This window comes from Apis mellifera, linkage group LG9 (assembly GCF_003254395.2).
Source record: "Apis mellifera strain DH4 linkage group LG9, Amel_HAv3.1, whole genome shotgun sequence".
In the NCBI taxonomy this organism is placed as follows: Eukaryota; Metazoa; Arthropoda; class Insecta; order Hymenoptera; family Apidae; genus Apis; species Apis mellifera.
In genome coordinates this window covers 385780-410509 of record NC_037646.1, presented here as the reverse complement: position 1 = coordinate 410509, position 24730 = coordinate 385780, and the positions used below count along the sequence as shown (strand labels likewise).

The 24730-nt window shown below is 15.9% G+C and overlaps 2 protein-coding genes across 4 annotated transcripts in view; both read right to left on the bottom strand.

The window, feature by feature from the left end:
- The window catches only part of LOC102656465 (guanine nucleotide-binding protein G(o) subunit alpha), a 105948-nt gene extending 93270 nt beyond the window's left edge, over window positions 1-12678 (bottom strand). For both annotated transcript variants that reach the window (XM_026442779.1, XM_026442778.1), the window contains exon 1: window positions 11960-12678. The gene's annotated coding sequence lies outside the window, so the exon portion shown is untranslated. The remainder of the gene's footprint in view (window positions 1-11959) is intronic.
- Window positions 12679-20274: 7596 nt separating this feature from the next.
- LOC107964022 (ran-binding protein 9) overlaps window positions 20275-24730 on the bottom strand; it is a 33806-nt gene continuing 29350 nt past the window's right edge. The window contains exons 8-9 of one of the 2 annotated variants that reach the window (XR_003305330.1): window positions 22019-22722; window positions 20275-21162 (exon numbers count right to left, since the gene is read on the bottom strand). The gene's annotated coding sequence lies outside the window, so the exon portion shown is untranslated. Of the gene's footprint in view, window positions 22723-24730 lie in introns of both variants that reach the window. The other variant, XR_003305329.1, reaches the window with a different exon arrangement.

Below are 24730 nucleotides of genomic sequence, written 5' to 3'. Positions count from 1 at the left end.
TTAGATTTTTCTTATTTTCATTTTTTATATACTTATAATTTTCCTTATTTTATGATTCTTTCATTTTCTTCACATTTTTCATATTTTGTAATTTATTTACTAATATTTTAATAATTAAGACATTAAATAATTAATTATATTGAGATCTTTCTTAATATTTGAAATATTAATCTTGTATCTATTATCATTTTTATAATAAAATCTATAATATACTAAAGTATATTTTATTAATCATTTATTCTAGATATTTTGATTTCATTTTCATTTATTAGTTTTAGTTAAAATAATCTATATAATTTTATTTCTTCTTCTTAAAAAAAAATGTTTATTTATTTTAAAATTTATCTGTTTATTTATTTTAAAATCGAAACTTATCAACAAATAATCAACTTATATTATTCTTTATTTTTTAATAATTATTAAAATTAATTATATTCTTCATTTTAATATTAATATAATATAATTAACAATCATGTATAAATATATATTTATCTCTTTTAATTTGAACTAACTATAATTCTATACTATATATTTATTTATTTTTATTATAATTATAATCTTAGAAGTAGATTATTTTTTATCAAAAAATACAAAACTTAAATTATAAAACCTTATACATAAAAAAAATTAATTAACATAGAATTTAATTATTTTTTCGACAAATTTTCATTTCTATAATGCTTGATACTATGTTATCAAATAAAATATTTTCGACTAATATGATTTCAACTAAGAAACAGCTATAGTACATTTAATATCACATATTTTTTTAAACCATTACAGTAACATTTTTGATTCAAAGAAAATTTTCAGTTTCTTTTGCATTATATTCAAATTAACAATTTCAATTTTAAATAAAATATAAAATAGCAATTTTTATACAAAACTTAATGAAAAATTTTAATAATTTTGAATAAGTTTATTTTTAATAAAATTAAATTTTTTGTTTCATATTTTTTATAGATATAAATTTCTAAACTTGCAAGATAAGTTAAGCTAGATGAAAAATATTCTATTTATATTTATATTTATAAAATTTATAGAATAACAATAAATAATACTATATAATATATATATATATAATACTATATATAATATTAAATAATAAATAATATTACTTAATACCTCATAAAAAATGTTTTTCATATACTATATCATATAATAATTATTCAAAATTTTTTAATTTTAATAATCTTGAAATACATTGCCATTTATTCACATACAATTTTTATTAAATAATTTAAAAATAATATTTATTGTATATAATATGTTATAACAAATATATTATTAATCATGATTAGATATATAACGAAATATAAGATATTCTATAATTTTTAATGTTTTTCAAGATTAATGCAATATACTAAATTTTATGTATATATATAAACTTTTTCTTAATAATAATATAGAGTAATAATATAGAAAATCGCAATTTTTTTTATTAAATTACAAATTTAATCTATTTATGAAAAAAATGTATAAAATAAATATAAGATTCGATAAAATATTAACGAAGTTCGTTGTTTGAAAATAGAATAATTTCTTATTTTTGTATACTAAACTTAAAATCTATAAAAATTGCTTATATTAAATTTAAGAAATAAATGAATAAAAAATATCAATTTTTTTTTTAATTTTGAATATATATAGGAAACATAATCAAAAAAAAGTAATTTTCTTTTCAAATATTTTTATTCATTGTTTTTTCTTATAAAATTAAATTTTATTATATCGTTGTTTTTTCTTGCGGAGATATAAAATTTAAAATTATCATTCCATTATTATTACATTACTATTTCATATTTGATTTATTAATAATAAAAAGTTATGAGGATTCGAGTTTATCTTTAAATAGAATACTACAGAATAAAAATGTATATATATAATTTTTTGTAAAAATAAATAAAAAATATTTTTATTTAGAAATAAATTTTTATTGAGAAAGAAGATATTATACCATGGAATTGACAAAAATAAAAATTATTTTCTTCAATTATTTATAATACTCTGTAAATATAACCAAATTTCATAAAAAATTTGTATTTATTTATCTCCTAAATATAATGAAAAACAATTTTTATGTTCAGATTCAAATTCTGAACAAAATATATAGTAAACTATTCTATTCTTAAATGATAAAATTTGATATATTTTATCAAATTTATAATTTTGTTGTTCATTTTTTATATGAAATATAATTTTAAATAAAACAAATAAAAATAAATATACTATAATTGATTTTTTTTTATATTAAAAAAGAAATATTTTATATGGATATATATAATATGACAAAATAATGTATTGAATTTTTATTGATATTATATAAATTATATTGAATTATATCAATATTGTATTTAATCAAATAAATAAATTATAATATAACAAATATTTTTTTATCAATAAAAAATTATATCATTAGTATCATTATGTATAAAGAATAAATTATAATATTCAACATATTTTCTTCGACATATTACTTAGACTTGTTTATGATCAATCAACATTATTATCGGGGTTCAATTAGATTACGCGATCCGTGATTATTAACAATGTTTCTTGTTAATAACTTAATAACTTATTGTTAATAAAAACCGTAATAAAAATTTTTGTAATGAAAAAATATTGTTTGAAATTATCTCACGAATTTTTTTCAATTAACGAATGTTTTTATTTTAATAAATTATATTGTATATTGTATATATATATATACTTTTTATAAAATAACGTATATATATATATATATACAATATATCTATATAATATAATCGGAAAATTAAGATTATTTCTTAAATTTCATAAAAAATATATTTTTAATTAAAATAGACTCTTGTAAATAGTCCACTATATATAATTTTGTTTTTGTAAATTTCTGAATTTCTTTATACATTTATATGAATAACTAACAATATGTTTTTTTAAATAAAAAAAATTGTAAATTTATAATAATATAATATAAATAATATAGATTACATATATAATAATATAAATAATATAAAAATAATCTCAAAATATTTAAATTTTATTTAAATTTTTTTTATATTTTTTTTTTGACATATATTTTCAAAAAAATATTTTATATATTAGATATTTTAAAACTTTTTAAAATAATTTATAATTGAATGCAATTATGTAAAATAATAATATTCTTATTTTACAAATATTATTAAATTTTGTTTTGTCATAATTAATTTTATTACATTTATATTTTTTAATTTTTTTATATTTATAGTTTCAAATTCTTATGTTTTTTTATATAAGAGATTTATTTTATGTTTATATTTCTGTAATTATATATAAAATTATATTTTTATTATTTATCATATAAGTTTGGTATTCTTTTTTGAAAGATTTCAATAATTTTTATCAGTCTTTAATTCTATGAATGAAATCGATTAATAACAAATAAATAATATATATATGTATATACAATATATAAATATTAGAAATTTTATATAAATATATAAATATATAAATATAAATATATAAATATATAAATATAAATATATAAATATATAAATATAAATATATAAATATATAAATATAAATATATAAATATATAAATATAAATATATAAATATATAAATATAAATATATAAATATATAAATATAAATATATAAATATATAAATATAAATATATAAATATATAAATATAAATATATAAATATATAAATATAAATATATAAATATATAAATATAAATATATAAATATATAAATATAAATATATAAATATATAAATATAAATATATAAATATATAAATATAAATATATAAATATATAAATATAAATATATAAATATATAAATATAAATATATAAATATATAAATATAAATATATAAATATATTTTATATAAATATACAATATTATAAAATGCATAAGAATCCATTTATTTAATTTTTCCTATCTCAAGGTATCAATCAAAATAATCAAATGAATTAAATAAATCGAATTTTGATTTGAACTTCTATATTCACTCTAGATAAATCCTAAACTTTTTAAAATATTGAAATTTTTGAAATTTCAAAATTTCAAACTTAAAATTATTTTCATTTTTCTCCCCTTTTTTGGTTTAACAATTAAGTAAATAATATTTATTTATCTATTAACAAAAAAAAATTATCTTATTAAAATTTCATTTCGTGAATTTTTTAAATTCCAAAAGTTCGTTATTATTCATAATAATAATAATCATTACGTTATTTTATAAAAAGTTTTATTTTTGTTCCATTTTTCCTTTATATGAACTATTGTAATGGATTAATAAAATTATGCTAATTAAAAAAATAAAATCTAAAATTTAATTGGATTATCATTAATTAAATAAAAATAAATTTATATCAAAGAATGTCATTCACAAATTTTAAATTTAAGTTTTGAGATTTCAAAATTTCGTCTCATCTTAAAATATATATATTATATATTATATAAATTCTTATAAGTAGATTGTGAATTTTTATACAACTAAAACAAATATTTAATTAATATATAAAAAATATGTCGTATTATTTAAAATATAATTTTTACAAAATATCAATACATTATTTATTATAAAATATAATAATATTTATAAAAAGTTTTTTCAGAATTTATAATAAATTACTATTGTTAATTTAAAAAAATTGTGTTAAAGAAATCATTCTACATCACAAGATAAATATACATAATATAAGTAATACATACAAATAAAAATATACGTAATACATTTAGAATAATCGCTTGTATTTTTTTCATAAATGAATTATTCAAAATTTTTTCAGTTTATATATTATCCAATTTAATATTATATTGTAATCAGTTTATTCAGTAAAAGTTTTATTCAAAATATGATTAAATTTATTTAGAATATTGAATAAAATTAATATAAGAAAAAAATATGTAATATATTCATTTACATTATATTTATACATGTATATTTGTTTATGTAAAATATTCAAAATATATGTAATATGAAAAATATCTATTTGCATAAAAGTCCTTAGTTTATGAAAGTAGTTACTTTATATTCTTTAAATGAACCATAACTTTATTTGATAAATATTTATTTATTTTAAAATATTAGTATATCAAAAAACATTCATCGTAATCGTAGCCTAAATGTTAATAATAGATAAAATTTAAAGATTAAGATTTATATACAATATTTAAATAACAATATAATGATAAACATTTTATTAAATTTAATTACAAAAGATTAATAATTTATTAAAATAAAAACTAAATAAAACTACAAAACAAACATTGAATCTTTCTTAATTCCAATAATATGATAATTTAAAAAAGATAAACAACTTAAGAAAGATATAAGGGCAAGTTCAATTTGCGATTATCTAAAATATTAAACAGACGAATATTAACGAAAGATAATCCATCTTGGAAATCAATCAAATTGGTAAAATTTGCAAATAATTAGCAAAATTTAATAAAAAATTTATTTATTTATTCTTACTCTTACATATAATAATCTAAAGAGAACTTCCATCTAAGGAGTTATTAATATGAACAATGATTAGATTTTTTTCAAACAATGATGAATTTTTCAAATCTTTTTAACAAGGATCTAAGTTCGGAAAATTAAAATATTATAATTTTTCACTATATAACTGTATGACTTCTTTAATTAAAAAAAGAATTTAAAAAAAAAATTAAACAGAATAACTAATTATTTAATAAAATAATCCAAAATACTATATTACTGATTGCATATATATATATATATATATATATATATATATATATATATACATATACATATTTTTTATATTGTAACTTACTTTTATTTTTATATTTTATTTTATTCATATTTATTATATTACATATTTTATTATATAATTACTATATATAATTATATATAATTATTATATATTACATATTTTTTATTATATAAAAATAAAATTATATTTTTTATATTATTATTATTATATTTTAGAAAAGAAATAAAACTATAATAATTGAATTATATATTTTCATCCTTTTTTTTTTTAAATCTTAGAAATATTATCATTCTCATTTCGTTAAATCTATCATTATTGTAATAAAACATATATAATAAATATATATAGATAGTAATTCTATATATAGTAATTATATAATATATATATATATATATATATTTATTTATTTATTATATATAGAAATACATAATTTTAAATATAATCCATTACCCAATTAATTTTAAATCGCAACAATTTCTAATTGCTTGAACAACGGATTTTTTTCTGGCATAGACTTTATAAGTAATTTTTTATTTTATTGTGTACATATTTTTCTTTTTTATAAAAGAAACAATAAAAATTTCTTGATTATTTAATATTTTTGTTTTGAAAATCAATTTTAATTCTATAATATTTTAAAACTATCCTACAAAATTATTTAATATAAATATTTTTTTATCACATCTAATTTTGAATAAATTGAAAAATTTTAAATTATATAATTCACATTTCGTTCGATAAAATAATTTTTTTATAGTGATTATAATATTTATTATAATCATTATAAAAATAATTTTTTTATAATGATTATAATATTTATTATAATCATTATTATATTTATTATAACATTTATTATAATCATTATTATATTTATTATAATATTTATTATAATCATTATTATATTTATTATAATATTTATTAATAATAATAATAATTTATTAATAATTAATTTTTTATTATTACAATTACAATAATTTTATAATTGCAAAATCTTTTTTTTATAAATAAGATAATAAAGTTTTGAAATACTATTATAAGCAGAAGCATTTCAAATTTAATTTTTTTTTAAATAAGTCAAATAAACTATTTAAAAATTTAATTTGTTTTATTTATAAACAATTATAAATTGTTATAATATAAACATTTTTGTAAATTGCAATTTTTTCTTTAATTTTCTTAGTTACGTAATATTTTTTATAGATCTAATAAAATCTATTTGATATAATAAAAAAATAATTGTAATATTGAATTTTTAATTTTTATTTTATATAAAGTATTTTTAAATTCTTTGACAATTTTTGTCACAATTATATATTTTTAAATTGCTTTTAATTAATGGTAAAAATGATAAAAATGGTAAAATAACTAAGTTTTACGCTTTTTTAATAAATAATAATAAATTATATAAATAATAATAATAAATTAATTTTTGATATTCTACATTCTTTGATGTTTTAATTAATAATTATAAATGGTTGCATGTATTTTTTTTTTATAAGAATTTATTTTTCTTCATTTTTGTTTTATTAATAATTTGTAAATATTATAAATAAATTTCTGTTTTTTTAAATGTTTTTGATATAAATATTACAATATTTAATATAATATAATATATTAATAATATATTATTATATATTATTAAATAAATTATTAAATATATTCCTACAAATAATAATTACATATATTTTTATTATTTTTAAATATTTAAAAATAAATATAAATTAATATTTTTAAAAGTAAATATAAATATTGTAATTTTTTTTATAAATTATTAGATGATATTTAAGAATTTTTATGTATATTAATAATTTATTGAAATTATATTAATAAAAAATCCTATAAACTTTTTTGGAAATTTTATTAATATTTATATAATTACATCTATAGAAATGCTTTATATCTACTGCATATATTTAGTTAATAATAGTTTTAAAAATTTATTATTAAATAAAATATCATCTTGAATGACATCCATTAAATACAATTATATAATTATATAAATTTCTTTATTTACATTATATTATGGTTTAAAAATAAATTCAACAATATCATATTTAATATAATATCATTATTTTGAATTTAAGATGATTTCAAGTTTATAATAATAAGTTAATATAGTTAAATTTGTCTTAAAATTAAATACAAAATACTTAAAATCAAAAATAATATTATTTAGAATAATATTATTTAAAAAAATACAAATGACTTTCTTATTAAATATAAATTTTTATTATATTATATATATTGCAACTTATTGCAATATTAATTAATTTATATTCGAAATTTTCTTGTTAAAAGGAAGGTCTAAAAAATTATGATGATCATTATAATGAACACTCTTCATACTTGCTAACAAGGCTTGAACAACACTGTTACATGTAAAGCAAGGGGTTAATCATGCTATTCAAATGATCCCTGACCGGTCAGGGACGTGTTTTGCACGTAATGATAGAACCTTCTATTTGTCTATAAGCTTTCGTTAAAAGCATACTTGGAGATTTTAAAGAATTACAATAGTTAACAAAACTATTATGATAAACAACTACATAATATTCCATTAAAATTTTCTATGAAATAAATTTTTAATTAATAATAGAATATTTGTTGGATATATAAATTCCAGTATAAGAATATTTAAAAAAGAAAAAATAGATTTAAGTCTCATTTTACTTAATACAAACTTTAATTGCTTACAAACTTTAATAAACAATAAATAATAAATAAAAAAAAATAATAAATAATAAATAATAAATAAAATATTTAATTATAAAATAAACTAAATATTTTAATAAATACTTGATAAAAGAGTACTCTAATATAAAATAATTATAAATAATTATAATTTTGAATCATATTTAATTTTAAAATAATTTAAACATATTTTAGTTCACTGTTTTTAAAAAAATTAATACAATTTTTTAACAATTTTTAAACAAAATAATTTTCAATCAATAATGAAATATTTTATTTTTATATTTTGTTAAAACGAAGAAATATAAAATTTTTATATATGAATTATATAAATACATAATAAAATATAAAAAATAATAATATAAAAAATATTTATAAATATATATATATAAATCTAATTGTGAAAAAAATTTAACTTTCTTATTTAAAAAAAGTAAAGCATCGAACTCATTCACAATCATAATATTAATAATAAATAATATATTTTTCGAGATATAATTTGTGCTACTAGCGACAGTTTTCTTTAAATCATCAAAGAAAATATATCTTTCGGTTGACGATCCATCACAGAAAAGCATCCTTTTGGAAATTTAGAAAAGGAAAAAGGAAACAAGATCTTGGCTTAAGGGTACACATTTAAACCATGTAACATTAGCAATGTCTCATTGCTTTATCTTATTTCTCTTTTTTTTTTCTTTTTTCCGTCTCTATGACGCATAATTTCAAATTTTTCATGAAATATTTCATTTCTAAAAAAGAACTACTTGTAAAAATAAAAAGAAATTAAATAAAAATTTCTCTTGAAATATTTTCAATATGTTATTGTGTAGATATATTTTTACACAGATTTGTTTAAAAAAGTTTATTATGTAAAAAAAATGTGAAAAAGAAAACTTTATTTTAAACTATATTAAATAGAAAAAATATTTCTTAACTTTTAGAATGCATAGTTAGTTATTATTTTTAGAAATTATTTAAAGGAAAATGTTATATAAGTTATTTTACTATACAAGAAAGACTTTGAAAGAAGAGTAAAAAAAAAATATTTAATTAATATATTAAGAAAATACATATGTATATTCATATAAAATATTCTTGCTATATTGTATTATATATAGTATTTTTAAGTATAGCTATTTTTTAAATATAGTTTTTTATATATAATTTATATATAAAATTTATTTATATATAAATTTATATGTAATTATATATATATATAATTAAATATGTAATTAAATATATATAATTTATATATAATTTAAAATATTATAAAATTATAAGTTCACATAATATAAGAAAGAAAGAAATTTGAATTCTGAAATATAATTTTATAATTTTGAATTGTATTACAATAATTCATATATATGTAATTCATATATAATAATCATATATGTAATTCATATATAATAAAAATATTATATATATTTCAAAAATTAACAATAAATATAATTAACTAAAATATTTTCATAATTTATGCATATATGTTAATATATTTATAAAATAAAATATTAAATAAACAAAATTCATATCAAATAAAAAAAAATAGTACATATAAAATAATTTATGTATATTCAATATTTAAGATTATTAATATTATTTATTTTAAATTTGTTTAATAAAAAAAAAATATTTCATCTAAATTTTATTTAGATATTCTGCATATCTGTAAAGTAAATTTTATCATTGAAGAATTTTTAATTTTATCCAAATATTATTTTATATTTTTTTGATATTTTATATATATTTTTTATATATATAATATATATTAAAAGTTTATATTATTGTATTTTTAAAATATTATACTTTTCTAAAATTTTAATATAAATTTTTAATTTTAATTTAATGTAAACGAAATATCATAAATGAAAAAAATTATAGTTTTTCTTAATTATTAAGTCTTTTTTGTTTTTGATTATTGATTATTACAAATAAGAAAACATTTTTATTTTAAGAAATGATAAATAATACAAAGTTATTATTTATTATTAATTTATTATGAAAATTTTAATTTTTATTTCATATTTTAAATAATCTTTTATTTTTGGTAAATTAATCATTTTTCTACCAATTTCGATAATTTTTTGTTATAGAAATCGATATTTTAAATAATTTTTTTTTTCATAAAAATATCAAATTCTCTTAGTTTCTGAGATATTTGCAAAAAATTATTACTATTATTATATTGAAATTACACTTATATTTCTGTGACAGCATGTACGTTACGTATGCGACTGATGTATGCGTTTATTTACTGTTTTTTATAGTCATATCGCAATATAATTTTTACTTCAAAATAATTATTTAAAAACTTTAAATGTTATAAATATTATAAATTTTAATTTGATTTTTTAAAATCGAATATAAATATATTATGATTCATAAATATTATTTTATATTAAATAATTTTTAATATTGAACATTTTTCTACAATTTTAATTTAAAATAATAGAAATTTAACAAAATATTTTTATGAATAAATAAAAACAATTCAATATGAAAAAAAAAATTAATTACAAACATGCAATATTTTATATATATAATAAAAAAATATTATTATATGTTATATAAGTTACGTTATCAAATAGAAAATTATTTTGATCACATTAATATTAATTAAATTCTGTGAATTATAAAAGATATTTAAAATTATAATTTTAAAATATTAAGATATTTAAAAATATAATTTTTTGAGATGATGAATAATTTGATATAATAGAAAAACGAAACACTAAAGTTAAAAATATTTGAAGATTCCTTTTAATTATAAAATCCAGTTTGACAACGCATTGAATGTTAAAAAATACTATTTAAGAGTTATAATAGGAAAATCATGATATTAATATCCGAATATTGAAAAATATTGTTTTATAATACAATCAAATGTTATATTCAAAAACAAATTTAGAAATAATATCTAATATAAAAATTTTTAACAAAAAAAAAGTTAATCAATTTAAATTTTTAAATTTTAAAATTAATATTGATTTTCCAGAATTTACAGATAATCAAATCGTTTTATTTAAAATTACAGAATTAGAAAAATGAGACACTTTCAATGTTTGATCATACTTATTTTCGATTCCTATCCTATCCTCTTCTACTTCTATTCCTCTCGAACTCTTGATAAGAAAATTCATATAAAAAATATTACTAATTACTTTATCGAATATGTTTTGCAATAAATTTTATTCTATATATAATATTAATGCATATATTAATTCTCTATAATTTTATTTGCTTAGAATAAAAATTGAAATTATATTGTTATTTCATATGTTGATTTAAAAAATAAAAATATATAAATAAAATAAATACGTTTAATAGTAATATAATAATATATATAAAATACAAAATCTAGTTATAAGTAATTAAAATAAGACTTGAAAAAATATGAATGTATATATTTATATGAATAGCTTTTAAGTCACATGGTATAGAATAAAAAGATCAGAAGTAGTTTTTTTGCGGATATATAAAAGATTCTTTTCGTCAAAGCATCGAAAAGAACCGTAACGGTGAATCAGCAAGCAAAAGAAGGGCGTAAAGCTGAGACTCACTGGTGAAACCACCCCGCGTCGTCCGCTAGGTACCAGGGTAGCTCTCTGTGTCTCCGGGCGCGCACATAGACGTCTCTCCCCCGTAGATTTCCGAAACTCTTTTTATGCACCTCTTTCTAACGTATATCTCACTTGTTTCACTGAGATGTGCGTGTATCTTTATATATGTACGCCCGTATCACTTCTCGAATCGATACAACCAGTAAGAACCGAATAAGTAAACGCAATAAACGTAAACCGGATAAGCCAATGGGAAGAGTAAACGAAACGTCGATTACTTTGAACGAAGGAATATTTTCATATAGATTTCTGGATCTTCCGATAAGATATAAACAGCGTTGCGTTGAACTGATCACTGGTTGATCCGTACCGCTGAAACTATAATAATACTATGCACGACTCGTTTCGAACTATTACTATGGGGTACGAAGAAGAAAAGACGATATCTTGAATCCCGGAGAAGGACACTATAACCGCTCTCACGTTTGCTCTCTCTTTTTCTCTCTCCCTTTCTATGCGTTATCCGATTATATGAGTTTTGTACCTCTTATAGTTATAGTTAAACACAGCCTCTAAAAATCATGAGGAGTGTTTTTCGAAAGATTAATGGAGAGAAAAGAGAGAGATCCGAGCGAACGAGCAACTCCGAAACGTTCGAGGAGCTGGACGCTTCCCTGGTGGGATCCGGTACACGACTGAGGCGCCCTCTCGCCCCGCCCAGAGGCGCAACAGCACCCACAGTCGCGAGGTTTGACGGGACGTCGATCGATCCACCGACTAGCCCCACCACTTTATGGGATGGCAAGCAGAAATCAAGTTAAACGCATGCGCGGGATTTCGTCCTCGATAGTTGAAAATCGACTGACCTTCGCAGAATCGAATTCATTTAATCGAAGATTTAAAATTTTTTCTATTACTTTAGGAAGTTGAAATTTTTAAGATTTGAATTTATATGTTAAATTTAAAGATTTAAGTTAATTTAATGTAAAATACAAATCAAATTCGAAATATATATACTTACATACTCTGCTATTCATTTATTTAAAGTAAAAAAATTTTATAATTTGAAATTTAGATTTTTTTAAAAAATATTTTAATAATTTTAAAATTTTATAATTTTAAATTTGCAAAATTGATATTGAAAAAAATTTAGAATCAAAATTAAAGATTAAAATTTAAATAAAAAGCAAAAAATAATAGATTATATAAAATATAAATATTAAAAATTTTTGCGATATTTCTAAAAATGAAAAAAATTAATATACATAATAATATATACAATTACAAACACAAAATTATAAAAGAAATATAATAAAATAATTTCTTGCAATAAAATAAATTTAAATTAAATTTGGAGAAATAGAAACAATCATATTTTTTTTATTTAATATCTATTTTATTTAAATTTATTTCTCTTGATTTAAAATTTATTTAAAAAAAATCATTTCTTAAATTAAAAATAAAAAACAATTTAGTTTAGTGTACTAAAGAGAAAAATTTAATGTACTAAAAGAATTAGAAATTAAAAATTTGAATACAAATTATATTGTATAAATTATTAAGTTATTAAATTAATATTAATAATTTTTTAAAATATTTAAAAAATTTTTATTTTAATATTTTTTAAACACATGACGATTTTATGTATGATTCTAGAAGTATAGAAGTATAGGAAATAGTAATAGTAAATCGAGAGAAATAATGTTATTCTGTTTTACATATTATTTCAAATTCAATTTTCTACTACAATTCATTAAATTTTTTACTATAAATAAATCTATAAATTATAAAAAGAATTATAATTTGTTAGAAAAATAATAAATGAATAATTGAATTATGAAAAAAATGATAAAGATTTTTTAATCTTATTATAAATACAAATATATATAAAATTATTAAAATTAAAATACAAAATATAATTTAAGAAATTAATTCTATTACTTTTATTTTATAATAAATATTGAGTAGATATTTTTTTTCTTCTTCTTTTTTCTTCTTCTTCTTCTTCTTTTTCTTCTTCTTCTTCTTCTTCTTATTATTATTATTATTATTATTATTATTATTATTATTATTATTATTATTATCTAATGAATAAACAAAATAGAAAATTTTAGCTATATATTTACATTAAACAAAATATTACATTTAATAATTATTATATTTATTATATTATATTTGATATTTACATTATATTTAAATAAAATTATTATACTTGATATTAATAAAATGTATTTAAAAATATTCTAATAAAAGTAGTATTGAAATTTATCTTCCTTTTATATCATAAATTAAATAAAAAGTGTGTAAAAAAATATACATTTATCTTTAAATAAGAGTTTGGCATTTTCTTCTTACATAATTACATATATTCAATAATTATAAGTTCATACACGATAATAAATTTATAATTTCATAATCATCATTCATTAATAAATTCATGAAATTCTTCAAAAAATCAATTCTGCAAAATAAAACAAACATAAACGAAAATATGAATTCACATATATTTTTTAAATTATAGCAATTATTTTTTAAATTATAAATTATTCAAGTTTATGTTGAAGAAAACATAACAGAAAACGCAGAGAAATACATTGTATATCATTTCACTTTATCTCGGAATTTTAAATTATAATTATAAATTTTTATTATAATTATTATTCTTTTTAATTTTTTTTAATTACTTTACATTTATATTTTTATTATTAATAAAATAAACTAAATTCTAATAAAATAAATCAATTATAATATAAATAAGAAAGAAAAATTCTGATTAAATTTAAATTAATCTTTTCATACGAAAATATGTAATCACATATTTAATATGTCCATTTTTCTAATTTAATATTTTGTTTGTTTTTTTATTTCAATTTTTTAAAAACTTTCTAAAATTTTAAAAAATCACAATATTTGAAAAATATTGATAAAATTATTTTATATTGTATATTTTTTTTATTTAGTAAAAAAATAATATATTAAATGAGTATAAAAATTATAAGATATGCAAAATAAAATATTATATTTATATATAACTATTTTTATGAAAAATTGTTTTCACACAAAAGAAAATAATATAATAGTATATATTAATATTATATTTCATTATATTTATTAAAAAAAATTGATATTTAAAAAATATAATAGTAAAATAAATCAAAACATATAAATAACATATAATTTGACATATTTTAAATTCTTTACTTCACTTTTTTTTTAAATATGAAGAATAAAAATATAAGAATGTAATTTAATATATTATAATGTTAATATAATATATTATAATGTTATAATATGTCATTATATTTTGTATCATGTTTTAACAAATATCTCCACATATATCATTTTCCAAAAAAATATTTTAATAATTAATTAATACAAGAATAAATAAATTATACTCAAAATTATATATATATATATATTACATACATTGAACATTGAACATATAATATATGATATATAACATTTTCTAAAATATTATTTTAGAATTATAATAGAATATAACTACATATGCATTAATTATTTTCATATTTAATAAAAATACAACATATTTATATTATAAAAAATATATTTATAATATATTTATATTATAATTAACATATCAATAATTAACATAATTAACATCAAACTATTATATTTTTATTTATATTTTTTATCGATCAATATTTCACTTTGTTATTTTCAAATAAATAATTAGTCAAAATAATAATAGGAAAATTAGATAAATTAAATATAATTATGATTTTTATATTATATAGATATAAAAAATTTAATAAATTAATTTATTATATGTTTATTATAAATTTTGTATATATTTTATTTTTTAATATTAATTAAATAAATTCAAATAAATAAATTTTTAAAAATGCTGAAATTTTATATTCATAATTATATTCTGTGTTCGTAATTATATTGTTTGTAGTTGTTCGTAATTGTATGCGTAATTTTATTAAATATAGTTTTTCGTTAAAGTTCATTTTTAAAAATTATTAATTTATTAACTATTTATTTTATCTATTGATAAAATTTGAATTCAAATTTACCAATTTTGAAAATTTATACAAAAATTATAAATATTTTAACATAATTTTGATTTCCTTTTGTGTGAAATATTTCAAGAGATAGAATAATAAAACTATAATAATTTTAAACATTGTAAATTCAACGTAAATTAAAGTTAATTTCAACGTATAAGAATTTAATTAATAATTAATATCGTATTTAAAATATACACAAAAGATTAAAAACCTGCATTAACTATAATTCTATCAATGAATTAGTTGTTTCTTGTTATGGAAAAAGTATAAGCATAAACGAATCTATCAAAAATGGTTTCATTTTATGAAATTTCATTCATTATGTAAAACGAATTACCGATTGTATAAAAAATCGAAGCGTTTAATATGATCTCTACAATTTAAAACAATGAGTGTAAGAATTATATTCAATCCAATAATCGAAGTTAATAAAAAAAACAAAAATAAAATATAATTTTAAATATAGTTACAGTTGTGTCTATATGTAATCATCTATATATATATATGTAACTCTATGTATTATATTATATGAATTAAAAAATTTAATGAATTTTTATACCAAAAATAAGATTTGTATATTAATTTTATTAAATAATTTTATTTATTTTTAATTATTTTTTATTTATTTTATAATTTTATTTATTTATTAATTTAAAAAAATTTGTGCTCGTTTTCTTTTTGCTATAGTATAATGAAAACATCAAATTTGTTTTACAAAAATTTATCTATTATAATTTATTTAATATAATTTTATTAAGATATTTTTAAATATATAATCAAAAATTATATATTTAAAATAATAATTACCTAATTATTCTTTTTAGAAATTTATTTTCAAAATATTGACTTCAATAATTTTTTAATATATTGTAAAAATTAATATTTTGAACAATTTTTTTTCTATACATATAATTATATATAATTATATAATTACATATAATTATTTATACATATAATTATCAGTTTTAATTCCCAAAATAGTTTCAAAAAAAGATTGGTTTTTATAGAATTTTGACTATATATATATATATATATATATATATATATATATATATATATATATATATATATATATACACACAATAATGTCTTTATTAATGATAATTATATAATCGGTAAGTCTATAATTAACAATCAATTGTTTTCAAAATGATGATCATTTTACAATTAATCAGTTATGTAATTCAATTTCTTTTGATAGCAAAATATTTAAACTTTAATTTAAAAAAAAATTAAATTCTTACAATTTTGATTTTTTTTATAAAAATATTTTTATCATAATAATTTTCGGAATCTTTTTTGCGGAAAATTATAAGTAAATATATTGTGTATTATTTTCTTGGTTAGAACAGCGTATGCTTCTTTATATTTTGTATACTTGTTCCTTGTTTTAAAAACTATACTTTTTTGAAAAATAATTTGTAATCTACTTTGTTGCCTTTTGAATCTTCTTATTTATGAGTCATTGTACAGGAAAATTTGTTGTTTGAGAATTTGAATGAACTTCTAATTTATTAATATACTTGGTAATAAAATTTTCAATTTCTCTTTTGTTTGAATGTACAGATCGTGATATAATTCATTTATAAAATTGATATGGTGCGTTTTAGTTTAGACTGAAATTTTTGAAATATTTCTATGTTTGAATTACAATAATTAATATAACGTTACAAATTTCGAGGATTTAAAGAATACAACTTATAATTTTTATAATTATTCACAATAGATAATTATTCCTATTAATTATTCTAATTAAAATAACCGAAATTATAATAAATATTAATATCATTTTTAATATTGTATTATAATTATAATTTCAATTGTCCAAAGGTTATTTTATATTTTATATTTTTTATTTTTGCTTTCCATAGATTTTTCGGTTTTTAGATTTAATCTATGATTCATCATAATCCACGAGAATAGATAAGTAGTATCATATTCGCTTTATAAAAGCATGTATGTATAGACAAAATTTTATAATAATAACAATTTTTTATAAATATTTCGAGAAGGAAAGGAAATAATTTTCTGTAACTTTATCCAAAGTTAATATTATAAAATTTATTTAATCAAAATAAAAAATAAAGTAAAATAAATTAATCCATAGATAAAACATAATTATACATAATCACTTGTATATAATATCATATAAATTTCAATTATTTTAAATATTTGATTATTATAATATTAAATTATATTAAAAATATTAAAAATATTTTATTTAAAAAAATATATTCAATTTTTGATTAATAAAATTAATTGTTTGTCTTAATAAATAATTATAAAGAATATTAAGTTATTATATGTGATAAGAAAAAATCATATTTTTTAAATTAATATTTTCAAAAGTAAGAAACTTATTTTGCAAATATAATATATTAAATTCGAGATAAATGTAAAAAAACTTTTAAAAATATTTTTTATATAAAATCATCGTTTTAGCCAACTATAATAATTTCTAAATACAAGAATATATATATTTTAATATGAAATTTTACATTTTGCTTAAGTTTACAAGACAATTTATTTTAAATTTTATTTATAATTTCATATTAAAATATAATTTTAATTCTAACCACTATGAATATTGCAGTCTTATTCTGCGTTGAATCGATAATATTGGGAGTGACATTAAAATGATAAAGCAGCTCTACAGTCTTCAAATCATAGAATAAAAAATGCATTATATATTATTTTATAAGAAATTTTATAACTAGTTTGTAATTATGTCTATTTTATATTTCTGTATCTATATTATCATTATTATAAACTTCATTTATAATTGCTAACTCGTTGCATTATGTATTAAACTTATGTATATTAATAATACACATTTTTAAAAACTTAATATAATAATAATACTTGATAGGTACAAAATATAGATAAAAAATTAATGATTCTCTAAAATGGATTTCAATTATAAATAGCTGTTTAGAAAATGTAATATTTACATTATGACCAACATATGGTAATTCAACTATATCGATATAAACAAATATTGATCATATCAATTAGGTAAAATATATAATGGATAATATAGAAATCTTCAATTATAATAATAAAATGAAAAAGAAAATAAAAAATAAAAATAATAAAAAATAAAAATTAATAAAATTCTTAATTTAAATATTATAAAAATTAATGTAAATATTATGTATACATTTATATTTTTTACTAAATAAAATACATATATATTTATTTTCAAAGAAAAAATAATTAATAGGATAAAGACATACTTAATGTCAAAAGTAAACTATATTAATTATAATAAAAATCAGTCAATTCTTAATAAAATAATGTTATTATTCTATTAATATTGATTCGGAGTTAATATAAAATATTATTGTTATAAAAAGAAAAAAATAATAATATTTTCATATAAATTAATATTTTTTATACTTTAAAAAATAAAAACATGATCATAAAATTCCTACTATAATGATAAAAATAATTCTATCATATTATATATAAAAGTAACTTTAAATAAAAAAAATACAGGGTTTCTATTGTAATGAATGACAAAAATAAAATTCAATAAATAATGTCTCCAAATCATACTGTATTATTCGCAAGATACTCGCTCTATCTATAGTACAGAAAATGTTTAACACTAAAAATCGATAAATTATATTTTTTATTCTTTTAGCAATCATTCCGAATCAATAAACTCAGTCAGATTCTCATTCTTTCTCTCTTTCTTGCTTTCTTTCATTCTCGAGATCACTCGTTCTTTTAATCGTTCCTCATGTCTATGTATATGCATGTAGAACGATACGAATGTGTACGCACATGTACACAATACACAAAGAATAGTGTACTCTATACATATGAATACACACACATATAAAATTGAATAACAAAATTTTTTTTTTGAAATCTCACGCGTTCATTATTAATTCATACGATATTAATTCTTTTGTTTTTTTTTTATTTATACACATATACATGTTTATATACTTTTGCATGTATGCATACATATGTATACATGTACATATGTATCATGTATTACATAATAATATAATATACTATGTCGCATATAAAAAACAATTACTTATGATAGAATACAAGATTGTTTCACAATATAAATATATATATATATATATATATATATATATATATATATACACACATATATATTTATTGATTTGATAGTTAATAATTGATTTATTTAATTTTTTTCTTTAGTTTTTCAATTTAATTGAATGTTTCTTTTGAATCTTCATTGTAATTGTTAATATTATATTCTATTTTGTTATATCTTTCTTATTCCATTTTCTACTATTCTTTTTTTCTTTTTTATTATAAATTTCTACAATCGTTCCCTCTTTTCATAGCCAAAGATCCTTCTTTCGTTCACTTATTAATAATTATTAAAATTTATTATCGATTTAAATAAAGTCCTTATGTGTTTCTTTTGTTTCCCTTTTTGCAATGTTAAAAAAAATTTTAATACAATTCTAATTTTAACGAAATAATTAATTTTATTTTAATATTAAAAATATAAATTAAATTAAAAAATGACAAATTAAGAAATTCTATGTAATTTTTATTATAAAATGTCATCTTTATTGAATTATGCTAATTGATTTAAGTATACAACCTATGCATTCGAGAGAACAACCATTTTAATTTAGATCTAAGTTTTAACATGTTAAATATAAAAATTTTCAACAATTTTTCGCAAACTTAAATTTAAAATGACTTATTGACTCTAAATTAAATTTTATTTTTATACAATTAAACAATTGTTTTGAAAATGCTATCAAATGCTGAAATATTATCTTTTTTATTCAAAAATAATTTTTGTCAAAGTATTGAATTACTGATATTTTTTAATATTTTAATACGAAATATTTTAATTAAATTAATTGTTAAAAAGAAATATATAAAACACCGCATATTTTACAACGTTCTATGTAATTATACAACTTTTATTAATTTTTATTGTATAACTGCCATAGTTTTCAATACTTACAATCATTCAGGATCATAAATTTCTTCATTTCTATTTTCTTTTTTTTTTTATTGATTTTGCTCGACAGTTTAATATACTTTTCTTCGTTATTTTTATTTTTCTTTTTTATAAAGTTATCTCTTGTAATCACATGGTATATATCACTAATACATAATTTTTTTCTTGCTCCTTTTCTTTTATTTATCCAATCGAACCTAAGACGAGTAAAATCGAAACGAAAATACTTAACGATCATTAATCGGTTATTACAATTCGGAACTATTAATAAATATTTATAAGGCGAAAAATGAATAAAAAAAGAAAAAGAAAATAATTTAAAGTTTTGGATTATTGCTTCTTCACGCATTAGTTTCTTTTTTGTTATGAAAATTAAACAAAAATAAAACAATTATCGAATCGGAAACGTGATTCTTATATCATTTTTAATCTTAATTTACAATAATGAAAAGATAATTAAAGAATATTCTTTTTTTATTTGTATATTATTTTTTATATATGACTTTTACGTTTTCTTTCTTCTTTTCTCCTTTTTTTTTACATATTTTTTATTTTCATTAAAAGCTAACAATTGATACAAAAATCGACTCGTTGATAATACGATAAAAAGGCTATCAGGATAATTGATGAAGAATTAATTAATCGTATTTATGTTGACGAAGCTCTTTTCTCGTTAAACTTTCTTGATAAAAAAGGAATGCTAATCTGTCGTCAACAGTTATGCAAAAGGAGATACAATATTAAAAATTTCGTAAAAAAAGAATCAAATATTGATAAAAATAATAGAATGAACAATGGAGCAATGCATTGAGAATAAAATTCATTTAGAAATACAATATTTGTGAATATTAAATGAAATTAAAATTTTTTAATTAATATTTCAATCAAACATTTATAAATGACATAACTAATATAATAAAGATTTAGTCTAAAATTTTAGAAAATTAAATTTAATTGAATAGTACAGGAGCAACAAATATGATATCAAACGACATAAAACTGAAATAAAATGTCAAAATAAAGAAAATCAAATGAATGAGGTTAGAAACCCACCTGGAGATTCTCATTGTTTAATGATCATAAATTAGGCGAAAATATAAAAGCACATCCCATTGCAAAAAACAACTCGGAAACTTGATGGCGATCAATTATGAGAACGAAGGAAAAATATCAAAATGATGATGAATTACAGGGCTAAAAAGAGAAAACGAGAAAAGGGTCGTCTTGGCAGGTGTAGATATCCTCCTCAAGTTTATTCGCATTCTCATCACTAAGTTTCCTTTGTCTTCAATTATCAATGCTTCAGAATCATCTTATAGTCAAAAAAATCTCACTTCCAACTTCAAAAATGTATTTATATTATTCTTAAGTTTCTTAACTATCAACGCCATCTAATTCTTTGACTCTTTTTATTATTTATTATCCTTCTCTTATCATCATTCATGATCTTTAAGATCGATTTTTCTATATTTCAATTCATTATATATCAGTTTTCATATTTTGGCTCTAGAAAACTGAAATTACATCTACAATGATCTTTGAATAATCATTGAAGTTAACAATCATTCTTATTTTCATTCTCTTTGCTGTAACATCGAGTACTTTTGGTAGGTCTTGTATATGTGTATTATATTATACTCTTGTATATCAATATAAGAGCTAGAGAGCCAATTGCTAAACTCTAGCTGAAGAGGCACGCGATATCGCGAAGTTGTTGCTGCAAAAATATAATCTGCTCCACGTTCCGTCTCCACATCCTAAAACAAAAAATAATAATAATATAAACAAAAAATAAATAATATAATATAATAAATAATATAATATAAATATATATTTCTGATATGATTTGAAATTATATTCAATTTTATATAAATATAAATTATATATATAATTTATAAATATAATACAATGATATAAATTATTGGATATAAATTTTTTATTAGCATATTATTATAAGAAATTAAATATATTTAATATGGTAAACCATATAATTTCCATTATACAAAATATAAAAAATATTTGATATTATCAAAACAATTCCAGCTAAATGTCAAATTATTTTTTATTATTTTATATCATCACATTATTTATTATTTACATTCTTATGATTCAATATCAAATGAAATGATTTATTGATAATAATAATTATAATTAAAAATCAAATAGATAAATATTGAAAACTAATTTTAATATATACTTATATCAATAAGAGTTAAGTTAATTTATTAAAGAATGAATTTGAAGATGACTTGTAAATGTAAATGTAAACTTGTAAATGCAAATATGATTCAGATTTTTGAATAATTTAATTATTTTATTTAAAATAATTTGATAAAAATTAAATGTAAAATAAATCATTTTTAAAATTTAAGAAAACAAAATGAACAATTAATATAAGATTATTATATTTATATATTATAAAAAATATATAATATTATAATATTATAAAAAATATTAAAATAAATTTAATTAAAACTAAATAAACTACATTATTAAAATTTATGAATTGAAAAGTAAAAAAAAAAATTATAGATTACAGAAATTTATTATTTTTTAATATATTCTGAAATTTAAATTATTTTACATAATTTATATTTTTTATATTTTCTTGTCATACATAGTAAATTTAATAAAATTAAATAAATAATTTTTTTCTAAATTAAAAATTAATTATGCATTCAAGTAATGATGATATTAAATATATAAAAATTAAAATTAATTAATTTGTCTTTTGAGGAACCCATTAATGGTTAATAATCCGATTTTTTTATTTTAGAATATTAAATTTTGTTTGTTTTTATTTATCATAGAAATATAAAATATTAAAATTTATATTTGCAATCATATTTTTATGTTTTTTAAAATTTAAAAATTAAATATGAAAGATTAACCAATACAGTAGTTTTTTAATAAATAAATAAATAAATTAATATATTTATATTAATAAATAAATAATATAAAATTAATAAATAAATAAATAAAGTTTATAAATATGTATAACAAAAAATATAAAAAAACAATGATTTTTGTGATGAATTTTGCATTCATATATTAATATATTCATAAAACATCTCTTAAAAATTTAGAGACTAAAACAAATATAAACAATTCCAAAAGTTATTATTAAAAATATCAATTAAGAATTTTATTTATTATATAGGTTTTTATTCATTAGATATAAAATTATATATATATATATATATATATATATATATTATATAATTATGTTAAATAAAACAAAATAGAGAGAAAACTGCACGATGCGACTTAATAAAAAAGTTAAATCTATCTACATTTTGATTTATTTAACAAGAACTTAAATTGTTTTAAAAATTGTAACTTAATAAATAAACCTTAATTGATATTTTTATTATTAATCTTTATATAATTTTTTAATTTAACTTTTAGAATTGATCCTTCAAAATATCTTTAAACGAATATGTTTAATTTGAAAAAGGTAATATTATTCATTTAAATACTATATCATAATTAATTTTTAAATGAATAATAAAATAATAACTTTCAATTTTTAAAAAAATATAGCCAAATTTCGATATTGGAAAAAAATAATATAAACATAAATCCAAAAATTTTTTAAAATATGAATATATCAAATAATATAGAAACTTTCTTAAAATTTATTTAATCAAGTTGTTAAAAACATTATAAAATAATTTCCATTTATAATAATATAAATAAACTAAATACTCGTTTCAATATACTTAGATAACAATGAATTTTTGAAAATTTCATTCATATAAATAT